This window comes from Octopus bimaculoides, chromosome 18 (genome assembly GCF_046866305.1).
Source record: "Octopus bimaculoides isolate indiv1 chromosome 18, ASM4686630v1, whole genome shotgun sequence".
NCBI lineage: Eukaryota > Metazoa > Mollusca > Cephalopoda > Octopoda > Octopodidae > Octopus > Octopus bimaculoides.
Window position 1 is genome coordinate 33921458 of NC_142945.1, and position 22677 is coordinate 33944134.

Consider the following 22677-nt stretch of genomic DNA (forward strand, 5'->3'; position numbering starts at 1 on the left):
ATATATTCAGGAATATTTTAATTAAAAATTCTCTTTCCATGAAGCACAGCAGGTGAATTAATAATTCATTATACTGAAGTATGTAAATATATAAAACGTGTGTAGTCTGGCTTTGGAATGATTTTTGAAGAATAACCTTATATTTTTAACATTTTCCCAAGCACGTGGAGTATTCCTTTATCATACATTCTAAAGCAAGACTATATGTTTAATATACATATGAATACACAATGTTGAATTTTTATTTAGACTGTATTTTAACTTGTCTGAAAGGAAAAGTTTTGCTGCCAAATATTTCATTAAAGTTCTCAGTGTTTAACTTAAGAAATATAAGTGAAATATATTTTCTTCTTTGGAAGAATTTATGCATTTGAGTTGGTATATAAGAAGACGTTTGTATGTGTGTGTTCATAATGTATTTCTGTGACTATCTTTTATCTTGTGTTTTTTACTTGTTTCAATCATTAGACTGTGGCCATATTGGGACACCACCTTGAGAAATTTTAGTTAAACTAATTGACCCCAATACTATTTTATTTTTAAGTCTGGTACTTATTCTGTCATCCTCTTTTGCTGAACCACTACGTTATGGGGATGTTAACACACCAACACTAGTTGTCAAGTGGTTGTCAAGGATAAACACACACACACACAATGGGCTTCTTTCAGCTTCTGTATAGCAGATCTACTCTTAAGGCTTTGGTCAAGCTGAGGCTATAGTTGAAGACACTTGCCAAAGATGTCACACAGTGGGAGTGAATTTGGAACCATGTGATTGGGAAGCAAACTTCTTACCACACAGCCATTCCTGTGCCTATATATAAAAGACAAAAAATTATATATATATATAGGATAGCTGCGTGAAAAAGTGCCACTCCCTAACAGTTGAGGGAACCCGTGGAAGAGGTAGGCCCAGGAAGACCTGGGCTGAGGTGGTGAGGCAAGACCTTCGAACATTGGGCCTCACCGAGGCGATGACTACTGACCGAGACCTTTGGAAATGTGCTGTGCGTGAGAAGACCCGGCAAGCCAAGTGAGATCGTTGCCAGTGCCCCTGGACTGGCTCTTGTGCGGGTGGCACATAAGATGTACCATCCTGAGCGTGACCGTTGCCAGTACCGCCTGACTGGCCTTGTAGGGTTTTCGAGCGAGATCGTTGCCAGTGCCCCTGGACTGGCTCTTGTGCGGGTGGCACATAAAAGACACCATTTCGAGCGTGGCCGTTTTCGTGCGGGTGACACGTAAAAGCACCCACTACACTCTCTGAGTGGTTGGCGTTAGGAAGGGCATCCAGCTGTAGAAACTCTGCCAAATTAGATTGGAGCCTGGTGTAGCCATCCGGTTGCACCAGTCCTCAGTCAAATCGTCCAACCCATGCCAGCATGGAAAGCGGACGTTAAACGATGATGATGATGATGATGATGATATATATATATATATATATATATATATATATATATATATATATATATGAGGAAAATAGGAATGGAAACATCCAATCATTCACTGGCTCACCTGTTTAATACCCAATTAAGTAGAGAAAAACTTTACAATTCGCATGGGTATATATTGAATTGTCTTTTACTTGTTTCATTCATTGGATTGCAACCATGCTTGGGCACTGACTTAAAGGGTTTAGTTGAACAAATCGATCCCAGTACTTATTTTTTATGCCTGGTACTTATTCTATCAGTTTCTTTTGAAAACTGATAAGTTACAGGCATTTATACAAACCAACTACAGTTGTGGTGAACAAACACATGCACAAACACACACACACACACACACACACAAACACACACACACACACACACACACACAAACACACACATTTATATATGACAGGTTTCTTTCAATTTCCATCTACCAAATCGACTAACAAGGCTTTGGTCAGCTAGAGACTATATAGAAGACACTTAATCAAGGTGCCATGCAGTGAAACTGAACCTGAACTGGTCGGGAAGCAAACGTCTTACCACGCAGCCATTGCTGAGCCTATGTTTGTGTTTGTATATCCATTATGTCCATATGTTGGAGAAGTTGTGTGTTATGTAAATTGAAATCTGATGAATTCAATAATTATGTAATTCATCAAAATTAAAGTTGGAACAGAGTTAATATAAGTGCAAAGTCCTTCTTTCTGCATGTGAACTCTATTACCAACAATAAGTGACATAGTTCTACATGATTCAGTTTTACAATGCCTAAGATTGATATCTTTCTTAAATCGAAGCTCTATTGTCTTTAGAAAGTATTAACAGTCTATTTAACTAATCCATGTTTTCTCTCAGTTCTTAAAGAATTAAGAGTAAAGTTGATTTCACTTGGAAGTCAACATTGAATCAAGAGAAACTAAAATAAATGTTGGTTTCAAATTTTGGCACAAGGCCTACAATTTGTGTGTGGTGGGGTAAGTCGATTACATTGACCCCCCAATGCTCAGCTGGTACTTATTTTATCAACCCCAAAAAGATGAAAGGAAATGTTGACCTTGGAAAGATTTATTGGTGCAAGGCTAGCAATTTTAGGGGAGGGGTAAGTTGAAAATATTGACCCCCCCCCCCAGTGATCAACTGGTACTTATTTCATTGACACCAAAAGGATGAAAGGTAAAGTCAGCTTCTGTGGAATTTGAACTCAGAATGTAAAGACTGACAAAATGCAGCTAAGCATTTTGCCCAGCATGCTAACTGTTGTTCCAGTTCACTGTCTTAGAATCTGAAATAAATATTGATAAATATATTGCAATGCAAATATTAAGTTTGATATCCTACAGTCCTTAACCACCACCAACAATTACCACCATAACAACAATGATGATGACAATGATGATAATGATGACTGTGATGATCACCACTACCACATTTAACACAGCCAACATCAACATCCCCAACCTTCAAACATTACAATGATTAATGGTAGAAGGAGAATATAAAACTTGTGTCAAGTTTTGCATATCATAACTTGTTGCTCAAGATACACAACATTCCATGAAGGTGATCAATCTTGCTTTCGGTAGGAAGGATCAAATACACATTTATGTGCTCAGCAATCTTCCATTAAAAAGAAGGATAAAATAGAAATTAAGACACTCAGTTTGGTAGGAAGAGTGGAATCGTGATTTCCAAAAAAAGGTACAGGATATCAGAATTGCTAAAAAGATATTATCATTGTAGTTTGCTTGAAGCATTGTAATATCGAAGAGAGAAAATAGAAAGCTTCTGACAATGGTAAAAGTTTCAAAACCTTTATATTTCAGGTGCAATGGCCCATCTTCAGAAGAAAAACAGTCTCAGAAATGTCCAGTTATGTAGGTTCCGTTAACCCCATTCAAATCCTCTAGCATTATATAGCAGTATCAGTCACTTTCCAAACATAGGTGTAATTGAAGCTTCGTGCATTTGTGCACACAAACTTTCAACTGTTGCTGTAGGCTACTCACCGTCTGTAGGATGATGAGACACTGTCATCTTAATAGTATCAATAGTAACAGTCACCCTCCAAATGTTGCTGGCTGTTCAAGTGTTGGTGTAAACAAACTTCCAGCTGTTGTTGCAGGCCATTCACCATCTGTTGGATGTTGTCATAGGAACCACAGGCTCAACTCTGTTAATTTTCAGGTTGAGGTGGTGGATCAGTAGAGCCCCTTTTATAGCTTACCCACCAACTATTAGGTCAGAAATACACAGGAAAATTATCTGGTTCACACCCACTGAAGTGACCTTTAATATAGGTAAATATTTCTTGTCAATTATAGATAGACATTTTCGAATACATCATGAATATAGAAAACTCTTTAATAGGCATAACCTAAAAATTAATTTTTGTTCAACCCCAAACTTTAAAAACATAATTACACACAATGCAACACAACAACATGAAGCCAGCTGTTCCTACAGGGATAAAGACTTGTGTCTGGTAAATGGAGCCTGTATGACCAAGGCCGTTATTTATGAAGCCACTGTAAATTTTACGAACACTAATAATACAATTTCATCCAAGAAATATGTGGGTCTCACAAAGAGAAATTTCAAAGCAAGGTTCAACAATCACACCTTAGACTTCAGACACTGTAATATACGAAATTATCCAGTTATATATGGTTGTTAAAAGAACAAGGTCTCAACTACAGGATTTACTGGAAGATCTTAACCTAGTGTAAACCTTATGCCAATGGTAGTGGCGATTGCGATCATGGTTAGAATCCACATTTCTACCATGTTCCTGCACAAGCTTCCCACATGTCTTAACTTCCATTAATTTTTTATATATATTTTTTCATTTTTTTCTTTTTTAATTGTGTGAATGTGCACATGTATGAGTATATGTATATGTAAGTATATATTTTATATGTAAATGTGTATGTGTGTGTATATATGTGTATGTGTATATGTATGCATATGAGTGTATGTCGGTGTCCGGTGCATGTGTGCGACTTTCATGCACACATCCCCATTATTTATATGGATATGCATATGTTTGTATATGTGTGGGTGTGGTGTGTGATAGGAAGGTGTATACATATATATATACATACATATATATATATATATAAATATATATATATGTGTATGTGGGAGTGTGAATGTATGTCTATATATAAATATATATATATACATATATTTATATGTATAAATGTCTAAATATATATGCATTATGTTATGTGTATGCATGTAAACTGCTATGTGTATATGAGGATGTGGTTGCGTATACATATACATATATATACAGGGGTTAGGCAAAATAATGGAAACACCTAGCATTATGGCATCATAATTTTCAAATATCTATAAACCCTCAAAAGCTTGTTTATTTTTATGTTTTTTGATTTATTATTATTGTTCCTTAATATGTTATGGTAAAATTGCTGTTTCTTTTCAGATATCATCAGAAAAAGGTAATTAAAATTTATGAAAATGACAGATCTATCAGACTTTCAAAGAGATCAAATTGCTGGTGCCCATATCGCAGGCACTAGCATAATGAAAACAGCTGAAATGTTCGATGTATCAAGAAGTACTGTCTCAGAAGTAATGGCAGCCTTTGAGAAAGAGAGAAAAATCTCCTCGTTGAAACAAAACTCTGGAAGAAAACCAAAACTTTCAGACTCTTATGAAAATTGTTAGAAAAGATCACAAAAGTACAGCTCCCAAAATTCCTACAGAGCTTAATGACCACCACGGGAACCCAGTTTCCACAAAAACTGTTCACCAGGAGCTACACAAAGCCTGATTTCTCGCAATCTGAAAACCACTACTTTCAAAAACAAATGTTGCAAAGCATTTAGAGTGGAATAAAAACCTACAGAGTTGATCCCTAGAGAAGTGGAAGAATATTATTTTCTCAGACGAGTCTTCCTTTACCTTATTTTCGACCACCGGCTGAGTATACATGTGGAGACAGCCAAAAGAAGCCTTTGACCTAGGCTGCCTTCATCCAACTGTTAAACATGGAGGAGGATCTGTGATGAGCAGGGGGACAATATCTTGGAAATCCACCGGCTCAATGGTTGCTCTTCATGGCAGAATTAATAGTCAAGAATATTTAAGCATTTTATCTGATCAAATTCATCCTATGGTTGTGGAACTGCTTCCAGTGGGAAACGCAATCTTTTAGGCTGATAATGCACCAATTCACACAGCTAAAGTTGTTACTGAATGGCATGAGGAACATTCTAGTGAAGTTGAACATTTTATCTGGCCACCACAGTCCCCCAGATCTCAATATTATTGAACATTTATGGTGTATTTTAGAAAAACAAGTAAGGAGTCGATATCCTCCACCATCATCACTACAAGAACTGGAGACTATTTTAGCTGAAGAATGGACAAAATTTCCTTTGGCAATAATTCAAACTTTATACGAGTCCATACCTTGTAGAATTCAAGCTGTAATTACTGCCAAAGTTGGTCCTACCCCACATTAAAATAAATTTGTTTGAAATTTTAAGGTGTTCCCATTATTTTGTCCAACCCTTGTATATACATGTGTGTTTGTGTGGATATGTGTGTATGTATGAGTACATACATATACATATGTGTTTGTGTGTGTGTATGTGCATGTATGTATACATGTTTGTGTGAGTGTGTACATATGTAGATGTTGTGAACGCAGGAGGTTTATGTCTATGTATTGTGAGAATATGGTTGTGTGTATTCTTTATCTTTTTTCTTGTTTTCTTTTTCTACCTATTAGAGTAACTTCCCTTTTATTCAACGGTTTCTCATAGCATCTGTTGCCATTAATAGCTGACGAGAATACTATAATAACAACCTTTTACTGATTGTTCTAAATTATAACACACACACACACACACACATGTATGTATATATGCATGTATGTATGTATGTATGTATGTATGTATGTATGTATTTGTACATATATGTATTGACTACCCACAGTGCATGACTATCTTACCATTAATGTCTCAGCTCTTAATGTTAAACACAGTAAACTCTTATGATTGCATGACCACAAGGAGTCCTGTGCAGCCAGAGGAAAACTGTAATGTAATATAAGAGCTTGTCAATAATGAAAGAAAATGCTGCCCTTATTGAGGTGCATCCACAGGTTGAATTCATTTTTGTGACATTATGTGTTACTGAATGCTGAAATATATGTAACAAATGAAATAAAGGAGTACCAAGTTCAAGCCCATGTTCTTTCCTGTCATCATACACACACACACACTACACATATGTATTAATGTATGTATGATTGTATGTATGCATGTATGTATGTATATGTGTGTGTGTATGTATGTATGTATGTATGTATGTATGTATAAGATATTTAGCTCATGCCTGTGATCAAAATTATAATCCTGATAAAATACACCATTTTGAGCGTGGCCGTTGCCAGTACCGCCTGACTGGCCTTCGTGCGGGTGACACGTAAAAGCACCCACTACACTCTCTGAGTGGTTGGCGTTAGGAAGGGCATCCAGCTGTAGAAACTCTGCCAAATCAGATTGGAGCTTGGTGTAGTCATCTGGTTTCACCAGTCTTCAGTCAAATCATCCAACCCATGCTAGCATGGAAAGCGGACGTTAAACGATGATGATGATGTTTTCTGATCAAAGGTATCCATAGACTAATTATTAGCCCACTGGTTTCATGATTTTAAGAAAGCGAGATATTTATGTTGTAGCCTTTCCACTAGTAATAATAAGTGACATGATATATTTACTACAAGGAAATGAAATTGAACTTGTATTGAAGAATTGGCTACTGGTACTTTACTACTTACATTAAAGCTTTCTCTCTCTCTCTGTTGCTCTCTCCCTCTCTGTTGCCCTCTCTCTTTCTCTCCCTCACACCTCAGACATACACACCCATGCACACTTTGAAATATCCTGTCTCTCATACACAAAGTCACATACACATGTACATGGTTATATTTGATTTGTACATGTCTCTTCCATCAATTGCATGAAAAAGTTATGGTTTGTATTTAAAATGAGAGTTTTGTTAATAGACTTTAGATCACTGTTAATTCAATAATATTGGAGAAATTGTAACCGATAATTATGTTGTAACAATATACTGGAGTATATACACTATATGCTGTGTAAAACGTGTTAGTATTCTTCATTGTAGTGAGAGACTCAGATGGTTTCTAACTTTATGAACTTTGACATCATTTGGGAGGTGCCAGCTGTTTTAAAGAGTTAGAGAAGCCATCATTTTAAATAAAATTTACAAGATAGTAAACTATCTACGAATCTGAAATAAGTATGAACATACATTCGTACCCGATTCAGTGTGATGATGTGTGAGTGAGAACTGTTTTCAAAAAAATATTTCATCCATTGCTTATAAGAAAAACAAAGTTACTATAAAGATTACTTAAATATTAAAAAGTTATTCTTTATGATACCATAGGAACTTCATAACTCTATTAAAACTTAGAATTTTATCATTACATAGTTATATCATAAAAGCCTATTAACGTTATCTAAGAAGTGATTTAAGACATTCATAAAGGATTTATTACTATCTGAATATCAAATCCTCACTTATTTCTACATTCTTGTCTTTCTTTTTCTCAGCAGTTATATCTTCTGTGTATTGATTTATGCTTCACTCTGTTATTAAAGTTTTATATTTTAGCTGGAAAGAAGTATGGTAGTGAAATCTCATCAACCAGTTGAAGTTTCATATTCCTGAAAACTTCTTGCTCTTCAAAGTTCAAATTGCTCTCTTAATATAAATACTATAGAACTCAAAACTAAAAGTTTATGCCATCTACATGCATGTACAACTGTCAATAGCTATTTTCGATATTTATATACAATCATCTATTGAAATTCTAGCTGTTTCCAGGTATTCTTATGCTATGGAATGATTTTCAATAACAAATTTTTATGTCATCATAAAAAGAAAGATTTTGTATCTTATCTTACACACACACACACACATTAATTGAAAGAATTAGATTTATAAATGTCAAAATTTTCTGATAACAGTGAAATGATATATCTTCTATATGATTCTGCTGCATTTATTATGTAAAAGTCATGGAGGCCAGATTGCTATAACAGGGTCTCACAAAATATTCAAGCTGCGTACATTATGTCTTGTTAATTAAATTGTTGCATTATACATTTTATTGCTGTGGTATGATTAAACAATAGCACTGTAAAAAGAAAATCCATTTTTCAGAGAACATAAACCTAAAATGTAAGATAATGATGTCCAAGGAACATTATTGACAAGGATTGGGATAAGAATAACCACAACATGATGATATAAGAGTTCAAAACTTAAGTCTTTGTGAGCATTAAAGTTTATTGTGTATTCCATTTTCCATCTCCTTCTTTTGTTTTATATTCAAAACATCCCCCGTGAAACAAGGTAAGGAACTGTTATTCATGGTGGTTTGCACAGATTGAATCAACGTTTGCTGCAAACAATATTGCCTCCGAAGCCCAACAGCTCCATATGTTACTTGGCGCAATACCACCGACCCTGACAGCCATGACACCATGAGGGACCTGATAGTTGACCCCCTACATGATGCCACATATAGGAGCATTAAGCAGGAGATTCTTTGACACACGTCCTTGTCAGAAGAAAGACATTTTCAAACCCTCGTCAACGATGAGTACTTGGGTGACCGCAAACCTTTGTAACTTCTGTGCCATATGAAGGAATTGGCCTAAAATGCACCTGCTGATAGTGCTTTATTGAAGCAACTATTTTTTTCCTGATTGCCTTCTAACGTCCAAGCCATTCTAGCTTCTTATTTCTTTATTACCCACAAGGGGCTAAACATAGAGGGGACAAAGAAGGACAGACAAAGGGATTAAGTCGATTACATCGACCCCAGTGCGTAACTGGTGCTTTATTTATCGACCCTGAAAGGATGAAAGGCAAAGTCGACCTCGGCGGAATTTGAACTCAGAATTTGAACTCGGAATCATAGAGTTTGGAGCTTCAACATGTAAATGTACCCAACCCTATACTTTTTCTTGACAGGAAAACAACCAACCAGAGAATTGAGCACAGCACATTCTCTGCAGCAGCCAGCGGCCAACCGTACATTTTTCATAACAGACCGGATATCCCACGTCCACTGCCTCATAGATACAGGTGCTGCCTGCAGTATCTGGCCATTGAAACTCCTCGCGGATAAATCGCTGTTATCACCAGTGACTCTACAAGCAGTGAACCATTCATGATTCCAACTTTCAGCCAGATATCTCGTTCATTGGATTTAGATCTGCGACATGATTTCAAGTGGATTTTTACAATCACAGATTGTAAAGATTACCCAATATTAGGTGCAGACTTTTTGCACCACTTCCACCTGTTTGTAGACATGTGCACTCGGTGCTTATGGGACACAGCCACAGAACTTTCTATCCCAGGTAAAAGCCACTAACCCCTGCGGTTAATCCAGTCTTTTTTATTATTGCCATGGACAACCCATACCATGCACTATTAAACTCATATTCGGAGCTGACTAACCTACACTTTTTTACTGCTGCTCCAACTAACACCACCACCCATTTCATCGAAACTAAAGATGCTCCAGTTTTTTCTCGTCCTCGTCGCCTCTCCTTGGAGAGGCTAAATGCAAGCAAGGTGGAATTTAAACACATGCTCCAGTTGGGCATCGGCCACCCTTCTAATAGTCCCTGGGTGTCGCCCTTGTACATGGTTCCAAAGCGTTCTGGGGACTGGCGGTCCACTGGTAACTACAGGAGATTAAACTTCATCACAGTGCCAGACATGTACCCAATACCCCACAGTTATGATTTTACGTCATCTCTCCACAACTGCATGGTATTCACCAAATTGGACTTGGTTAAGGCATACTATCAGATTCCTGGAATCCAAGGGATATTCCAAAGACTGCCGAAACTACTCCTTTTGGCGCCTTTGAATCCCTAACTATACCATTTGGTTTACGGAATTCAGTCAGCACATTTCAAAGGTTCATAGACAAAGTCGTCCGAGACTTAGACTTCATCTATGCATACATCGGTGACATCTTGATGGCTAGCACCTCATCCAAGTAACATCTTGATCATGTACGTCAGTTGTTCGAGCAGTTCAAGACGTACTAAGAGCAGATCAACCCTACCAAATGTGTTTTTAGCGCATCTTCTTTGACCTTCCTCGGTCATGTCATCATCGTCAGCTCCAAAGGCATATCACCACTGCCTGACAAGGTGAAGGCATTGCAGGAGTTACCTCCACCCACCTCATTTCTGCCGGCACTTTGTTCATCATTCAGCTGAAATCCTATATCTGCTAAACACACTCTTTCAGAACAGGAAAAAGAGGAATGAGCTGATAGCGTTGGACTCCACCCAACTTGACTCCTTCAACACAGCAAAGCAGCAACTCACTTAGGCATTGCTTCTTGTGCACCCTGTCGCAGATGTTCAGCTATCCCTTGTAGTGGATGCATCTGACACTACCATATGCGCGGTGTTACAACAATTTCACCAGAAATAATTCCAGCTTCTTGCATTCTTCTCTTGGCAGCTTAAACCAGCTGAATCTCACTACAACACTTTCAGATGAAAGCTGTTAGCTGTGTATTTAGCAGTCAAACATTTCCAGCATACACTCAAGGGGCGCCAATTCACGAATTTTACGGACCACCATCTACCCACTTTTGCCCTGCGCTCGAAGCCTGACAAGTATTTTCTGCAGGAAACCAGGCACTTAGATTTCATTTCCCAATTTACTGCCGACATTCGCCATATCTCTGGTGTAGATAACGCTGCAGCAGATGCCTTATCGCGCCTACCACTGAATTTGTTGTCGCCACCCACAGACATCGACCTGCATCTCCTGGCTAAAGATCAACTTCACTTAGAGACAATCGATATATCCTCACCTGCCTTTTCCACGTGCAACTTCAAGTACTTCCTGGTACCCACAGCTGACGCACAGATTTTGTGCGACACTTCCACAAATTCTCCTTGTCCTTTTGTTCCAAAGACCCACAGACAGTCTTCAGCCCACTGCATATCCTGTCACACCCTGCCGTCACCTCCACAGTGAAACTGGGGCTAGGTTCATTTTGGCTAGATTCTTTTGACAAGACATTACTGCTTGGTTATGCTCTTGCCTTTTCTGTCAAAAGTCAAAGGTGCATAGGCACATCCATGCACCCCTTGGCACATGCAACACACCAGATGTGCATTTCAACAATGTACACATTGAACTTGTCGGACCTTGGTCAGTCAGCCAGGGATATACCTACTTGCTCACTTTCATTGATTGTTTCACACGTTGGCTGGAAACTATTCTTTTAGTAGATATCACTGCTGAATCTGTTGTCAAAGTTTTTCTCACAGGATGGATATCACGGTACGGAGTCCCTACCACCATCACTACTGACCGGGGAAAGCAGTTTGAATTGCAACTCTTCCATGAGCTCATAATGGCTATAGGTGCACGTTGGATTTGAACCACCAGTTACCATCCACAATCCAACGGTATGGTGGAACGATTCCAACGTCAAATGAAAGCTGCTTTGTGTGCTTATCCAGATTGGCAGCATTGGAGCAAATATCTTCCAATATTCCTTCTTGGTTGTCAGGCCTTGATAAAGGAGGATCTTGGTTATTCCCCAGTAGAACTTGTTTATGGCACACCTCTTTCGTTGCCAGACCAGATGTTGGCCTCAGACAAAACGCCACTGTGTGCATACACTCACTTTGCAAATACATGCAAGATCTGCCACCCATGTCAACATGACACCAAAAACATTGATCCTTGGACCCATATGTTTCTATGAACGACGTTGTGAAAAACCCTCTCACATCTCCATACATGGGACCCTATCGCGTCCTGTTGCACACAAACTATATACCATAGACATTAATGGTAAAAAGGAAACTGTCTCAATAGACAGGCTTAAGCGGGCATACACAGACAGTGATACAATACCACCTCATACACCTCCCACATTTACTGTACAACATTAAACGAACGCTACTCCATTGCAACCACCACCAACACCATAACACACAGCAATCCCTCCTCCATCTACATACGTCACTACGACTCGTAGTGGTCACTGTGTACATTGGCCCATCAAGCTGTCTAAAACTATATACATCTGAACTATAATGAACTATTTGTGAACTTACCAAAGACTTTCCAACACATATCACCAACGACGCAGTTTTGTTCTTCACAGCATTCCTTCGAACTTTACCTAATCAACTTGAACATTTTGCTTATTTCTTTGTGTTCATATTCTGTTTACCCTTACCATGCTTTGTCTTTTCATTTCAGTTTCTCATTTTTTGTTGCATTGCATCCTTTTGCTTGTATTCTATGTTCTTACCTGCTTTTTGCACTGCATATTTACATACTTTTTTTCCAACTTTTTCAAGTCTAGCAGAAGTCTATTTAGCAGAGCTACATGTTACATAATAATATGTGAGTCGACCTGCACAGCAGATGAATATGCCGATGAGGTATCTAGCCTCGCTTTGTTACACTAGCCTCGTTCTGATACACTAGCCTCATTCTGAGCTACACTGTAGAAATGACCTCAGTTCCTGCCAGGCTTTAGTCAAGAACACATGTCTTCTCTGTAGCTCCACACACAATCTCCCACGTACGCCTCACATGTCTATTCACCTCGACACAAGATATGTAGTTCGTAAACGAAGATATTTTATCACTCACACATTCTCAAAATGACTTTTCATTACACACATGCATACATACTGTAATACAAATATTATATGTTACTTCTTTCAGTGCAAACTCAAAAATCAAAACTTTCTTTGTATGTAAACACGTTTTTGTATCATACTACATGCTTCCACCACAAAAGGTGAACACAGAATAAACAATATATTTATACACAAAAATGTCTTATGGTTATTCATACTAACTGTTTTTCCATCTAATAACATGCACTTGAACAGCCAACAACAGCTGCTAAACAAAGCTTTTATTGAATGAGTTTTATGTCCGTCTGTGTGTGAATGTGTGTGTGTGTTTATTATGTTGAATGTCCTTTCAATATGTTTGGAATATGACCAGATGTGTGTTGATGGGTGTGTATGTTGTGATGAATGTCTTGTTGAAGAAAGAATTAGGATTTTCCTTTGGGTTAAATGTATTTTTTTAGTGTCTCTGCCTGTGTGTATGTGTGTGGTCACCAGCTATGTGTGTGTTTATGTGTGTGAGTGTGATTTTTACAATGTTTTCTATTGTGTGTATGTGTGTGTGCAGAGGAGTGTGTGTGTACAAAGTTGTGTCTTTTTTGTGATGTTTTCTTTTGTATGTGTGTGTGTTTTTGCGATGTTTTCTTTTGTGTGTGTGCATGTTTCATGTTTTTTGTGATCTTTTCTTTTGTATGTGTGATTTTTTATGATGTTTTCTTTTGTGTGTATGCATATGTGAGTGTGTATGTGTTTGTTTGTGTGTGCAGACGTGTGTTTTTGTGTTGTTATCTTTTTTGCGTGTGTGTGTACAGGTGTGTGTGTGTGTGTACAGGTGTGTGTGTGATTTTTTGTGATGATTTATGTGTATGTGAGAGTGTGTGTTTGTCTCTGTGTGCAGATGTGTGTGTGTCTCTCTGTTTTTGTGATGTTTTCTTTGTGTGTGTGTGTGCAGGCATGTATATATATATTGGAAAAAAGATTTAAGAATTGATAGGAAGTATCTTTCAAAATGATAATATATATGAAATTGTTTTTAAGTGTCTGTTCTTATTTATTGGTTGGTAGTGATTGGGTCTGTATTCAATTGTGGTTGATACTTGTTAATAAATTACCTTTCTTTATTTAGTCTTTGTTGTTGGTTGAAAGAATCTGAGCACCTGTAGAGGGGAAATATTTTGAAATTCGGTAAGTCCCTTCCTGCACAGGTTGCAATGTGACTGTTTAAAGGAATTTTCCTGGTGTTTTTGTCTCGGATCTGTTAGCAATGTGTTGTCATTCTGTTGCGTAACAATCCGCCTGTCTGACCTATGTAATTATGTTGACAACTATTGCATGTGATTACATAGATCAGGTTTTCTGTGTTGAAGGTTAAATTAGATTTAACTCTGAAGGTTTGGCTATCTTTGAATTTAAATTCTAGTTCCTCAACTAGGTAATGGCAAGTACTGAGCTTTGTTCTTCCACATTTTGTGACAGTTGGATTGGGGGTTTCTTTGTGCATTTTTGCTCATGTGAGAAAGAGTTTTAGTGTTTTGGGCTGTCTTTTGCTTTTGATGATCTGTTGTTTTTCTAAGATTTTTCTCATTTTGAGAGCCAGTTCAATGTAGGAAATGTGTAACATGCATGAGACTTCTAAGATGGAGGAGTACGGAGTAGATTTTTTAAGATAGCCTGCTCCTTGCTGGGTTTGAGCCATGTATTACAGAGGTAACTAACTAAAGCAGCTAGCTCTATGCTGGAGATGTGTAGTGAAGCAGAGTGATTCAGCATAGTTACCTATATGCTAGGAGTGTATAATGGTGAGGAAATTTTGTATATAGCTGCAATTTCTGTATGTAATCAGTGAAGCAGCTAAATCTTGTAAGAATCAAGGAAATTTGCTTCAGTAAGCAGTCATGGGCGAGAAATATGATTTAACATCAGTGGGAAGCAATATGAGTCAATTTAGTAAGCATTTCTATTGATAAATCTGCTAATGTATGTGTATATGTGTAAAAGGAAAAGAGATAGAGACTGTGAGAGAAAAAGAAAGAGTTTATTTGCGTATATGTGTGAGTGCACATTCAAGTGTGTGTGTATGTGTGAATAGCCATTTGTGTATTTGACATTAATATATTAACTGTTATTTATATGAAACATTTTGCAAAGTAGGCATCATACACAGGTATTTGTATATACAGGCATATACATGTATCTTGGTACAAATGAAGTCATAAAAGTGTATATGTGTATATAGGTAGAATTACATATTGCAGTGTGTGTGTATACATATATATATATATATATATGTATATATATATATATATATATATATATATATATATATATGTATGTATGTATGTATGTATGTATGTATGTATGTATGCATGTATGTATGTATGTATGTATGTATGTATACACACTGATAGATAAACAGATATATAGATAAATACATACATACTCACGCACACATGTTTACTTAAAGTGCACTTCACATGATGCTAAGTCTAAGAGAGACCTGTGCCACTTTCAATGACTTAGGTATTTCTGGAATAGTCTAATTACCAAACTTTAGAAAAAGTACACCATTTAAGCAATCAAAATGGTTTCCTTCAATATCTGAATAAAGGTTAAAGGATAGGACAGGGGTTTAAATGTGCTTTACTACCATTAGCGTGATAGTGCTAGAGTTGAAGAGTTTGTTGACAGGTCTTATATGCAGTTATCAATGTATATGTTGTAAGTTAAATAACTAATTATGTTGCATATAACAGCCAAATTTCTGTCTGTCCATTTACTTACCTATCAGCTAGCCCGTTGTATAATGTAGGCTATCATAAATCCCAACAGTATAATGTTATGGCTGCTACATCTTGGCATGTATGGAAGTTAATGTGTATGTTTGCGTGTATGTGAATATATGTTTATGTATATGAGTATGCATGTATTTGTGTCTGTATGTGCATTACTTAAGTATAGCCTTGTGTATTTAAGCATTAGCAGATGTGCTGCTTTGTGTATATATATATATATATATATATATATGTGTGTGTGTGTGTGCATGTGTCTCAGTGCATATGTGCATGTATTATGTGTTTGCCTGTATAGCCATGTAAACATGCCTGTATGTGTCTGTGTGCACTAATGAATCTATAGTCATGTAAATATATGTTTGTGTACATCAGTAATTGTATAGTTGTGTTTATGTGTGTATAGAATTGCTTGTGTATGCACAGTTTTGTACATAGTGTGGTTCAGACCTTTCATATGAGATTATAGGGAAGTGGGTTATACGTCATTAGATGTACACCTGCTTTCCTATATTAAATTAGAATGAACGGAACGCAGAACTCCAAACTATCAACACAAACAATATTTATTCATGGTGGAATATATACAGCTTTACTCTTGGTTGTTGAGACGCCTTCTGTGTGTGAGAACATGGTTGTTGAGACATCGGTATGTTGATGTGAGCTGTCTGGCGTGAGTTCGAAAGATGGAGAGAAGACAGCTAGACACGTCCATGCTCAATCGCTGGCCAGCAAGAAAGAGACAGAATAAAGTGGGAAAGCTTGGATGTTGAATTCCACGCATGCGTGAGACTACACATGCGCACAGCGTTACTACAGGGCTCCCTTGCCAGTGCGGAACGCACGATAATATAAAATTCTGTTGGAACGCCTGAGGCAGGATGGCCACTGAAAACCACCCACAAGATGTAGCACAAACAGACACAAAGAAAAATGAAAGAAATGAATGTACACTTGTGAGATACATGCATGCAATGTTTCTGAATGGAAAGAAAATGTATGAGTACACAAGTGTGTGTGTGAGAGAGAAAAAAACACAGAACATAGTAAAAGTGTCTGTAGAGACAAAAAACTATATATCCAGTTCGTAAAAGAATTACACAAGTTGAATGTCCGTACACAGGAAGTCGTGGTCAGTTGGCAGAGCTGTAGTTGAGCATCGATGCGAGATTGCGACCTGTTACCTGGTACTAAATATCCTAGTCGGCTAGCTCTGACTGTTGTGCGTGAGGGGAAAATTCCACTCATACAGTGAAGATAAAACCGAGTGTGTTGATCTTGTGTGTCCCTGGTGGTGGGGTTGTTGGCGCACGACATTGTGGTAGACAGTACATTGATGGTGAAGACGTCGGCGCAGGAACTGCTATAGCTGTGTTCTGTATGTGTGGTGGTAATGATGTTGACAGTGGTAATGATGTCCTGTTGAAACTGTTGGCGATGTCGGGGAATGCTTGTAGTTGGTAGTGGTTGTTGTTGTCATCGCGGTGGTAATCTTGGTTGAACGAAGCTGGTGGCGAAAAGGCTGCTTGGTGATGATGGTGTTTGAAGAGGTACGCTTTTACAGATGGTCGACAGACACAATCTGTACGACCATTAGCAAAAACCTTGAAGAAATTTTTTAACCGAAGATGAAATTCTTCGCATGTGACGAGCATGTTGCTGCTATTTTTAGCAAGTAGACGACGCTGTGTAAAAAATGAATTTGACGTCTCGTGTAGTATTATTGGTTGGTAGTCCAGAATCCATGGCCGCGTGTGTTCTTTAGTCGGGGTCACCAGTTTGTAGGAACGACTGTGCGAACTCATAAAAGGAGAAATGGTGACGAATGGAAAAACAGAGGACTCCTTTTATTTAAACGTGTCACACGGTCGAACACAAAATAATATATCAAAGATGATATACATGATATGTTATACTACGATAACATATGGCCAGTAAAAGGGAGACGATAGAAGATGATAAACACAACCATATAAAATAAGTCAGTACACGTGAGAGTTTTATACCAAGTTCTTGAGTACACAATTGGAAGTATCGCAGGCTGTAATTCTTGTCTGTTTATTATCGTGGTGAAGCTAAGTCACCTAACAGAATCGAAGAGAGAGATTTGCCGCAGTGGTTTAGTTTGGTGTACATAGTAAGTCGTGTTGACTATGGTTGGAGATGCTGGTGGCATTGGTGGTCATCGTTGCTTGGTAGTTCAGATTTCGTGGCTGCAGTTGTTCGTACTCGGGGTCACCAGTTATAGGAATGTTGGTTATCAGTTATATAGAAATAGTTGTTATTGTAGCTCAGCGGGCTGCATGTCTGAATCACGTCGGGGTCACCAGTTTGTAGGAAATTGGTTATACACCATTAGGTGTACACCCAATTTCCTATATTAAATTAGAATGAACGGAACGCAGAACTCCAAACTATCAACACAAACAATATTTATTCATGGTGGAATATATACAGCTTTACTCTTGGTTGTTGAGACATCGGTATGTTGATGTGACCTGTCTGGCGTGAGTTCGAAAGATGGAGAGAAGACAGCTAGACACGTCCATGCTCAATCACTGGCCAGCAAGAAAGAGACAGAATAAAGCAGGAAAGCTTGGATGTTGAATTCCACGCATGCGTGAGACTACGCATGCGCACAGCATTACAAGATGAAATAAAATGATGACAAATGGAGATATGTCATATTGGAAATCTGACCATGACAGCATGGGAAAACAAGAGAGAACTAAAATATCAAAGATAAAGTAAGAAAGAAAGAAGATTAAGCTAATAATAATATAGAAAATAACAAAAACAGTGATGAGGATGATGGTGAAATTGATAACACGAACTATGATCTGGCAGTATAATGCCTGTAGTTCAATTATAGCAAAAGGTATGATACCTGTAGCTTAATTAAGCATATATCAACATCGTTGGCTGTGGTGATGGTGACAGCTATGGTGTTGGTGATTGTTTTGACATTAGCATTATCACCACCACCATTATCATCACTGTATTTGTTTTCCCATACTTGAATGGGTTGAACATAACTTCTTCCAGCATAGATCTACAACACTATTTGCAGTATTTTTGTGAAATTCAGCTCCTTGACATCATGCCTTCCATACTTTCAGTGTCAACTTCTACTTTGGTTTTATATTTTCTGACAGGTCCCTTACTCTAGGCTTGCTTAGGATGCCATCACCTATTTGTTATCTACCATATGCATCACATACTCATATTGTCTTCTCTCTGGCACACTGTTTTTGATCCCTCTTATACTCAGTTTTACTCCCAGGCTATTTATTCTGTTATTCAAGAGCACTAATAGTACACATTCAAAGCACATACAACACAAATTCACATGCGCACACGCACACACACATACATACACACACACGTATTTATACACATATATGTGTTTGTGTGTATGTGAGTGTGCATGTGTATGTATATATTCATACATATACATAGTTCTACTTTTAAAAATAGATCAACTTTACAGAGAAAAAAAGACACATACATATCTTGTGCAGCGTTTTTATTTATGGTATCTGACTGTATTAGAATAAGTATTGTTACTTAAGCTTTTTTGCAAGCTGCACACAATGCTGTTACATGATATAATGATCAAAAGTTGTGCCAAACTGTGATTTCAGGTCTCTACTTTATTCAGATGAAAATATGCTCATTTATACCTGAAGTCTGCTATTGACATTTTAGAGTACGCAGAGCAGAGACCCATGAAAATTCTCATTGTTTTCAGATGACAGAACAGTATCTCAGTACTTTTGTATGGTTTGACACATATGTGAGTGTATGTTAGTGTGTGAATGTGTGCCTGTATATGTTTGTGTCTGTGTGACTATATGTTTGTGTGTATGTGTGACTGTATATGCTTGTGTGTATCTGCATGTATATGTTTGTATGTGTGAATGCCTGTATATTTTGTGTGTGTGTGCATGTTGTATGGAAAACATAGCTATGATCTACTTTTAAACTTTTTTAAGGTTTCTCTGTTTTTGATGAGAGTCCTTGCAATATTCTATGAAAAAATATTCCTAAGTTCTTTGATGTTTATTAATTTTTGCTGTCTTGTCTTCAGGATATGAAGTGTTGTTGACATATTATACTTGAAAGGAAAGAAATTTAGCTGTTCAGTGTGTGTCTGTTTGTGTGTGTGTATATATAAATCTTTTTTTTTTTTGCCATTACTTGTTTTAGTTGTTAAATTACAGCCATACTGGAGCACCACCTTGAAGAATTTTAGTCAAACAAATTGTCTCCAGCACTCATTTTGCTTCGAGCCTGGTATTTATTTTATTGGTCACTGTTGTCAAACCACTAAGTACATAAACATACCAACACAGGTTGTCAAGCAGTGGGGGAGGGACAAATACAGAGACACAAAGATACGCACACACACAATGGACTTCTTTCAGTTTCAGTCGATCAAATCCACTCGCAAGGCTTTGGCTAGCCTGAGGCAAACTTTTTACAGCAGCCACATCTATGCTTTTATATATCATCATCGTTACTATTTACTGTCTGCTTTCCCTGATGGCAAGGGTTGGACATATGTATGTATGTATGTATGTATGTACGTACGTACGTACGTTTATATGTATAATAAATAAAAAAACATAAATCAGAAGAAGCACACTCTAAAGAATAGAGCAATAATTATTACAACAAGAATTTTATATCTTGGGAATAGAGTTACTCAATGTTTTGCAGCCACAAACCAAAACCTTGTGGACAGCTCGTCAGACTCTATATAAATACAACATTTTAAGTATCTACGTTGCAGACGTGAGGAAACGCCCAGAATTCAAGGAATACATCTTAACAAAAAAAAAAAAAAAAAAAATTAATGAAGACAGTTTATCTCCCCTGAATCACATTCTATATGTGTAAATATATTAGTTCTGTGAGTACTTCAAGCGATGTTTTCTTAACCACAAGCCATCCCTCAGAGTCCTAGAAAGATGGTTTGTCACCATGTATGGCACCTTAAATATGAAGGAACCCTGTACTTAGCAGCACAATAATCTTTCTTGCACACTACATCCAATTCCTCTTACACAGTTTTTCTCTCAATACATTTGTACTTACATTACATATCCAGTTGTGCATATTTTAATTTTTTTCCAGTCTCTTCAAATCATCTGCATTCAAGCCCCATGTTTCACCACCATACAATATCACAGTTCTAGTACAAGCATTATACAATATACCCTTTACCCTGAGAGAAAAGACCAATGTTACTAGCAATGGTAGGAGCTCTGAGAGTTTTTTCCAGTTTGTTCTTACTCTAGCTACAATACTTTTGAAGCAACAACCTCCCCTGATAATTTTGTACTGTAAGGAACAAAAGCTGTCAACAAATTCTCATGAGCCATCTGGGCATTAAAAAGAATCTATTATGTTGTGGTTCAGTACATATGTCACATATCAAGCTTACTTTCTCTGTCAGTCTGCTTGTGATTGCACCTTCTATGTGTCTCTTGCTCACATTGGGTACAGCATATAGAGTTTATATCTACTCCTTCTCTGCATACTGGATAAGTTAATTTCCATGAAGATACTGAGGTCCAGTCTACTTTCTTATTTACCAGCATCTTAGTCCTTAATAGGTTTATTTTGTGACCTCTTGATTCTAGCTTTAGTTTCCATGCCTGGAATAACCTCTCTTATTTATAGGAGCTATAAATTCAGCTATAAAAACTATATCATCAGTATATAGGAGTTTCCATGGACAGTCTGTCTTAAACTAATTTGTGATAGCCTGCAGGATTGAAATCTTTACCACAATTTAGTAGTCAATTCCTTAGTGATTACCAAATTACTGATGGTGGTACCCTTTCAAATGTGGTACCCTTTCAAATGTGGTACCCTTCTACAAATAAACAAAAGTAGTAATAGTGGTATATTTTTAGGCAAGTATTTCTCTTGCAGTTGCCTCACAAAACTGATTGCATCTATGAATACCTCTTCTGTACATGAAGCCAAATTGTATCTCATCTAGATCTCTGTCATGAACCATTGTGCTATGTGCTCTGTGACCTTCATAACACAGTAGTTTGATTCCTCTATAGTTTCTTTTAAAAAGTCTCCTTGTATTCATGATTATATTGCTGTGCTAGTCCTTGGGCATGACTCTTTATGCAACTCGATTAACTATCAAGGAGGAGACTATGTATCCTACCTCACAAGATATTTTGAGCAAATCTTCAACTAACCCTGATGGACTCACAGTTTTCTTTCTTCACTTCCTCTCTTCATTAGTTGCTTTATCCACTATGCATACTGTCAACTTGAATTGGTGATCCTTCTGTAGAGTCAGCATGAAGTAACCCCTCATTATTCCTTGCATTCTTCTTGATCAGCATCTTCTTGTAATAGCACTTCTGTGATATGTTGTTTTGACTTCCACAGTTTTGATGAGTAAGCCTTTATCATTTCAAATACACTTCACAGCATGCATTCATCATTGCAATATATATTTTTCAGTTTTTATCTGTTACTTGTTCCACTGTAGATTGTGGGGCACTGCCTTAAAGAATTTTTGTCAAACGAATTGATTCCAGTACTTCAAAGCCTGGTACTTATACTATCAGTCTCTTTTACCAAACTGCTAAGTTTCAGGCACGTAAATACACCAATGGTGGCAAGGGAATAAATACGCAGACACACACACACATGTATAAATGTATATTATATACTCTGAGTTACCAAATCACAATTACAGTA